At 38.8% G+C, this 7,725-nt stretch overlaps 1 long non-coding RNA gene across 1 annotated transcript; it reads left to right on the top strand.

Moving 5' to 3' along the window:
* The first annotated feature begins 2,410 nt into the window (after nucleotides 1–2,410).
* LOC136018545 (uncharacterized) lies at nucleotides 2,411–7,399 on the top strand. The gene is made up of 3 exons (XR_010614476.1): nucleotides 2,411–2,476; nucleotides 3,967–4,233; nucleotides 7,315–7,399. It is a non-coding gene; the product is annotated as an uncharacterized LOC136018545 (long non-coding RNA).
* The last annotated feature ends 326 nt before the right edge of the window (nucleotides 7,400–7,725 follow it).

The raw sequence follows: 7,725 nt of genomic DNA, 5'->3' as shown, positions 1-7,725 counted from the left end.
TAAACCAGATGTCTGTGCTATTATTTCAGCCTCTAATTGCACTGTCATTAAGCATAACGGTACATTAAAAGAAAAAGCACATTTCTATGATAAAAGGGTTAAAAAGGTGTCATTGTGAATTTCCATGTCTGCACCTCACAATGCTTCTTTTCATAAAATCAAAAGCTAATTTATATGCCTGACTGCTCGTTTGCAGACCAATGAAATTGAAGCAATCCTTTACATGGAAAAAAAAACCCCAAAACAACCAAATTTAACTTTTCCCTCATTATTAAGTATTGGCAGGGCAGACACCAGCAAATCATCTGACAAAAGATATATCAGAACACACACCCCCCCCCCCCCCAAAACAAGGCAGCCTTACGTTGCCAGGTGACAGAAACAACGAGCTACCAACTGTACTCACTGTTCACTACAGCCTATAGACTAGGGGCTCTTTCTGTCCTACACATGAACCAAGCATCCAGGATCCCACACATTCCTTTAATTTGTTTTTTAAACTCACATTGAGCTCCACACACTTTTGTCATAAGCAACAAGTTTTGAAATCTGTAAGCAGATGGAAGAACTAGGACTGAAACAAAATGTCCCAAAGCTGTTGAAATAGAGGTTGATTCAGCTACTATCTCCAACCAGTGTTACCCCTGAGCCTACAAAGGGTCCTGCTGACACCCAAGCAGATTCAGTTGCTAAAATAAATAGACTTTCCAGAACACTATAGATACTTAAAATACAGTCGTTTCCAAGGCAGACCTGGTAAACATAAAACACTAGGTGCTGCACAACAAAAAATAGAGGAGGTGAATGCCAAAGGTGAGAACAGTAAACTTGACTTTTATGAAGGAGCAACATAGGATTTTATAGTCAAGACTGGGAAAATATTTTATTTTCCTAACAAAGTGCTAGAAACTTCAGAGTGTTTTCCATTTTTCAGAGGTACACACCCCCTTCAATTGTCTGCACCAGAACCAGCTCCTGGTTTCTGTTCACCTTAGCTCTCTCCTACCAAAGTTACATACTTATGAATACATACTTCTCTTGGAGCACTATAGGGTTCATGGTTTACACCCCACCAGCTACAAGAAACAGAAAGCTGAGCAGAAAACAAAAGGCAGAAGATGGATTCAAAAAGGGAAGGGGAGGGTGGATGATGAGGGAAATCCTCCAGTTTAAAATTTAATTAATTCAATTAAATTTTATTGAATTAATTCAATTTTAATGACAACTAGAAGTCATTAATCCCCCAGTGACTTTTATTATTAGGGTGTGATCGCTTCCCTAGTATGACCATGCAGTGCCCAGAACTGCACACACAGTTCCAGTGGGACCTCATGCATACAGGGAGGGTTTAGTTTCCCTTTACAACAAGATTCATCTATGGGCAGAAATTTACAGCAGTCTTCTCTGTAAGCAAGATCTCATGTGCTTTAGATAATTTTCTTGCAGACATATAAACTTGTTTTTCTCTATAGTATCATTTTTTTGTAGTCCTTGTCCAGCTGTTATGTCCCCTGTTTTATGCTCAAACTCAGCATAAAAGGAAACCTGGGAAGAGACCATGTGCTGAGCTCCTCCAAACTTCCATTTTCATGTGAAATGTTTCTTCAGAGGTGCTACTTGCTCCCAAACAGATTATAGGATCAGTGGAAAATGCTCGACATCCTTCAGGATATCTAGCATTCACACTGTTATATAATTAACTCCCATTAGCACCTGCATTTGTCTAATTCCAGCAAAAACAACTTTCTTGCCAGTGACCTGACTTTTGGAAGAGCGAAGAGCACCGTGGCTCAGCCTGGGGGTAGGTGAGAGCAGTCACTCCAGCACAAAATTGCCATGCTTTGTGTTGGGGATATTTATAAGTAATTGGATTGCCTCTGAAATTACTACGACAGTGGATAATCTACCCCCCAGAAAAAAAAAACCTGGATATTGTTGGCTTGCTCTTTTATAGCAAATGGAAAGGAGATTATTATACATGCCAAATGCATCAGCCCTAACGTGCATATTCAAAGCACTCTATGTCATTTATTTTTCCTTGCGGTCATTTGAAGAAGCAGCATCCTTTAGAGAGAAAGTCTGCAGAGGAGATATAAAATAAGTTCTTTTTATCTCACTTGCCTTAAAAAATCTCAACTGGTTTTAATTAAACTAAGCAGAGGGGGGTGATCTGGGTAACATTTAGAGTACTGGAGAAGAAGATTTTGTGGAAAAGGTACAACAGGGGATCCGTCTCCCTGCTTTGCATCAGCACAGCCCATACACCAGTTCGGTGGTAGATGGAATAAACTGCAAGGATTGAATTTGGCCCTGAAAGAAAGTGGAATATTATTCCACATTTCACCATGCATTAAGAAAGACTCTTTTTTCTTTGTGCTCATTTCTTTTATTTTTTATGCTTATCTTTAGGCAGAGGTGCTACAGAATATGTGGCACAGCTGAGGAGATTTTCTGCAAGGATATTTTAAGCTCTCAGGTATGAAAGTTGCTCAAAGTCTACTATTATTATTGCCCTTCAGGAAAAAAACATCTGTGAAAGCCCTGATTGCGTTCACTTTGAGGCTTGCTGTTATATTTATAAACAAAACTGTTGGTGATCTGGGTTTCTCAGAAGCCAATTTTGCTGTTTATCTGTAGGAAAAAAAAACCATGACACAGAAGAACAAGTACATTTCAGAGGGATGTCTTAAACAGTACAACTAGAAAAAGTTTCCCATCTGCTACAATTCCGATAAATACTAAAATGCAGAGTTTTCAAGCTTGTGATTTGGGTGCTAAAGGTTTAAGTGGTTCTGTTCACATTTACAGTTTACATCCATCCAGGCATATGGGGCTTGTTTATAGATGCCTGAGAAAGCCTAAATTTGTACACACAGACAAGTTAGTTTTTATTATGTCACAGACTTATGTGTCATAGACTTCTGAGTATACAAACATTTTCTGATAGGGAAATGTCACTATTAAACAGAAAGTAATTTTATAAAATAACATTATAAGAATAGCTACTATGTATCTCACTGGTATAAAGCACTTTTTTTTTTTTTTCAGCCTATGCCTGTCTTTATAGTGACTTTAAATTAATAACACTTCTCCAAGAACTAGCTTAGTATAAAACTGAAAAAAATCTTTAAGAAATATTCTCTTTTGCTTCCACTTATGTAATGGAATACTCTGGAATAGTTAGCTGGTCATCTCATTGACGGATACACTGCAGTTTAAGCTCATCCTTACTGATCCCATCTTCACTCAGCTTCGCAGTACACACAGCACAATATGACCTGCATAGAGGATACTTATCTCATGATACTGCCAATAATTACTTTCAATAAAAAGATAAGCTAATTTACGTCTCCACTGTCAGTGGAGGGCAAGTCATATCCTCAGAAGGCATCGTGTATGCTAAGAGAATCTCCTAAACCTGCACTGTTTGAACACCGAGCAACGCTTGTGCCTAGAAACAGGCGGGTACTCATTTAAAAACTTGCACTGCTAGTACGAATAGGATTTATGCTTTTAAATGGAAAACTTGCAACTGCATGTCTGGTTAAGTTAGCTTGTGTTTTTGCAGATGAACATTATCACTTAGCCAGCTCAAAAATCATAATAATCCTGTCTTAAGCTATAAAGAACAGCCATAGTTCAGTAATGATAAGGACCTAAACAACTAAAGGAACTTTTAATGTTCAACTAACAAAATTACTTTCATGTCAGGGATATAATCTTTTTGCAACTTCACTGTAAAAACACAAAGGTAAAACTGCATTTTGATACTTCTTTTCAATATTCTTAAATTTTGGTGGTTTCTTTTACTAAGTTTTGGTAGTTTGACAGTTCCTCAGTTCTATTTGATACAAAACTAATTCAGAAATGTTATTACATATTATGAGAAGCAGTTGGATGTTCCATGCCGTATAGTACAAGACCAAAGAAAAATCTACCTAAACTAGATTTTCTGTTTCTACCCAGACTGCAAGTTACTGGAATGGAAATCAAGTGTGGGGAAGGTTACAGAAACACATTTTGTTTCTTCACTTCATGCTTCTGAATAGCCGAGACAGCCCTTGAAGCTCCCAAATCATCAGAATTAAGGAGGAAGGGGAGATGCAGTCCTCTGAGGAGCTTTTGTGGCCAGAAAGGATGCTATAGCAAAAGCTGTCAGAGATGGAAGGTGAACAAATACCTGCTGGCAGCATTTCCCCTGCAGAGATGCTAATTACAAAGCAGAGATGGGAGGTAAGTGAAAGGAATGTGTGCTTCAAGACAACAAAGAAATTATTAAAGAATGATATCATTAGTGGCATTTTCCTTTGCAAACAACTACTGAAAGACTCACAGCATGAACAGGATCACACTGCAGTCAGTGAGCGAAACTCCATTCTCCCACAGCAATGCAGTCAGGTTGGAGTCAGAGATGAGAGAGGCTGATCCTGATGCAGTGATGGCTTTATAGGACAAGACTGTGCTCTTGTATTGGTGATATGGAGAACTGGGTTCACTGAGCATACAACAGTGCAGATTCCAGTATATTATGCCCTTTGTCTACAACAATTTCTATGCACCTTATTAAAATCAAAATAGAACAACAGTTTTGACAGTCTATTTTCCATCTCCTCCTTCTTTTGATACTTCATGCACAAAATTTGTACATTTTTATGCTGGAGGCGAAAAATTGACAGTCTATTGCTCATGGCTTTTCCCCAGTCTTTGGTTTAGAGCAAAATGTTACAAGTTTAGTTATTTTTCCTCACAATCTCATCTGAAATCTCTTGACCTTCTTTAACATCAAGCTCAATGCTTGCCTTACACAAAAATATCTCATGAAAAAATCTTAATTATGATTAATAAAATCTTAATTGTATTAAATTACCTAATGTTTATTCCATGAGATACTTATTCAGGGTTGAGTTTACACCAACATGGAAACACTCACAAGGTAGTTTTCTTTTGATTACATTGCTGGATAGATTTTATGAAATCAATGACACATGGCACTATGTATACTGAGGTACTGCAGAATATATAGAACAAGAACAAAAACAACTTTTTTGTTTGCTCATTTCAGATTTTAGGGTATAAACAGATATAAACCTTCTGACAAGTCCAGAGGAGAGCCACAAGGATGATCAGGGGACTGGAGCACCTCCTGTATGAAGACAGGATGAGAAAATTGGGGCTGTTCAGCCTGGAGAAGAGAAGGCTGCGTGGGGACCTCATAGCAGCCTTCCAGTATCTAAAGGGGGCCTATAGGGATGCTGGGGAGGGACTCTTCATTAGGGACTGTAGTGATAGGACAAGGGGTAACGGGTTAAAACTTAAAGAGGGGAAGTTTAGATTGGATATAAGGAAGAAGTTCTTTCCTGTTAGGGTGGTGAGGCCCTGGAATGGGTTGCCCAGGAAGCTGTGAATTCTCCATCCCTGGCAGTGTTCAAGGCCAGGTTGGACAGAGCCTTGGGTGACATGGTTTAGTGCAAGGTGTGTCTGCCCACAACAGAGGTGTTGGAACTAGATGATCTTAAGGTCCTTTCCAACCCTAACTATTCTATGATTCTATGACATTACTCCCTGTAATAGACACATTTAAATTACAAACCCCATTATTTTACTGAATATCAGTCTTTAATGCCACAACAATCACTGGAACACATTCCTACCACCTCCATGCACCCTGTTTTTTTCTGCCTGCCCTGGCAAATAGCTTTCCACCCTCTGTTATCCATCAGATATATTGGAGGATGTGCTGAAAAGCTGTGATACCAGCATATAAATTCACTAAGCCTTAAGATGGTCTTACTGTTATCCACTTATCTCAAATTACAATTCAATCCCAGCTAAGGTAAAGAGTAGATAAAGGTATTTATAATATCAAAAATAGTCCACATGGTTACAATTGACATTGGTGAATAAATAAAAAACTTTATCACTCCTGAAGCCACATCACAAATTCATCTCCTACACTGAACTTGCTAGTAAACACTCGTTTCAGAGAAATCTCTTCCTCCTCCTCCTCCTCCTTTTGGTAGTGACATTTCATTCTTCTGTAAACATACATGATACCAACAGCTGACACCACAATACTAATGTTGCCAAAACCTGTCAACAGCCCATTCTTGAGAGAAAACAGAGCCTGCAAGAACCAGCCACTCTGCACCATTAACAGATTTGGGGAGATAGATATTTCATCTCTCACAATGCACACAGGAATACATCCAAATTGCTTTTTTAAATTATAACTGAAGTTTTATACATGTAATAACCTGACTACTAAAATGCAAATTAAAAATAATTACTATTGCTGTCATATATCTATAGTCTACAGGCATGACTTGTCCTACAGAATAACAACTGTTATCTACTGGGGACCTGAGGGATCATTTCAGCTTCTATGTCTTATTTCTTCAGAGAAGGGAGAAGGGGGAAAGCAGGACAGAGAAATATTTACCCCCTATTTCCATTTAGCTATTCAAGCTTAAAATTCTGTTGCTGGCCTTGCAGGAGTCTGCTCATGGATCCCTAAACCACGTAGCTGCAGTCTCCCAGGACTGAGCATAGCAGTGCTCTTGTTTCTAAAACACCGTGCAATCAACTGTATTTCACTGTTTATGTTCCCCCATCAGTTTTATTATTCTGTTTCACATACAACACGCTCAAGGAGGGATTTCCAATCAGTGTTACATCCCTCAACACTAGCGATACAGAATTACTTCAAAGCATTATGAAAAGGCTGATTGAATGGCTAAATTTCTCCTCAGACATGTGCCTGTGCCCTGTGTACAGAGCCAGTGACTGCAGTAAAACAAGAACAATTAAAACTGGTAATCCACAAGTGCCAATGATGCAGGCTGAAGATGACAAATATGTGGATTGTTGTGGAAAAGACCCCACCTGAAAGAAGAGGTAAAGCTCATCCCAGAGCAGCAGATGAGAAGCGCATTTTGCTAACCGGATGCAATCTAGTTATCTAGAAACCTCCACAGCCCTTGAGGAATAGAGATTGGGCACTAGTGTTTTGTCTGATTATTTAAAATACTTTGCCTTTCTGAACGACATTATGTCTATCTTTCCTGAATTCAGCCTGTGCCAGCTGTTCCTTGTCCATGAGCTTCTTTCCTCCAGGCTCCATGAACCTGATGGACAATGTGAGAAGTTTGCAGAGTTGATACACAAACTCTCTTTTTCCAAGAAAATGCCATCTGTATTACATGCTAAAATTAACCAAGGCTAATGGGTTGCCACATACAGAGGATGATATGCTCTGCTTGATAATGTAACAAATGTATTAGTAGATTTAAAGTGTTCCATTATTTTCTATTACAGAAAGTGTGCTCACCCTATTAAACCCATGGCATTAGAGCCGCACTGTTGACTGCAGAATGGGAAACGAGGAGCTTGCTTTTACATGCTGAATCAGGTTGCCCAGGCCAGCCGGAAGAATCATGGCTCAGAATTAACCAAAAGCAAACAAACCTATTTAAAATACAAATTCTGACCTTTCACATCTCTTGGAAGTTATTTGCAAATAGAGCTTCATTTCTCTAAGCCTCAGAGGTAGCCATGGATATTGAATAGTACAACTTCTGTATTGATTTGTGCTTCCTACAACACTGGTAATCTTCTTCAGATCCTTTGTGAAGAATGACCCTGGTCACTACCAGAGCTTCACAGCTGGAGAATTAGGACACTGTAATCAGTTATTTCCCCTTTTCTGGATAAGACAAGTAGCAAATC

This window comes from Lathamus discolor, chromosome 7 (genome assembly GCF_037157495.1).
Source record: "Lathamus discolor isolate bLatDis1 chromosome 7, bLatDis1.hap1, whole genome shotgun sequence".
In the NCBI taxonomy this organism is placed as follows: Eukaryota; Metazoa; Chordata; class Aves; order Psittaciformes; family Psittacidae; genus Lathamus; species Lathamus discolor.
The sequence above is the reverse complement of the archived record's forward strand: the minus strand, read 5'-3'. Positions and strand labels throughout refer to the sequence as shown.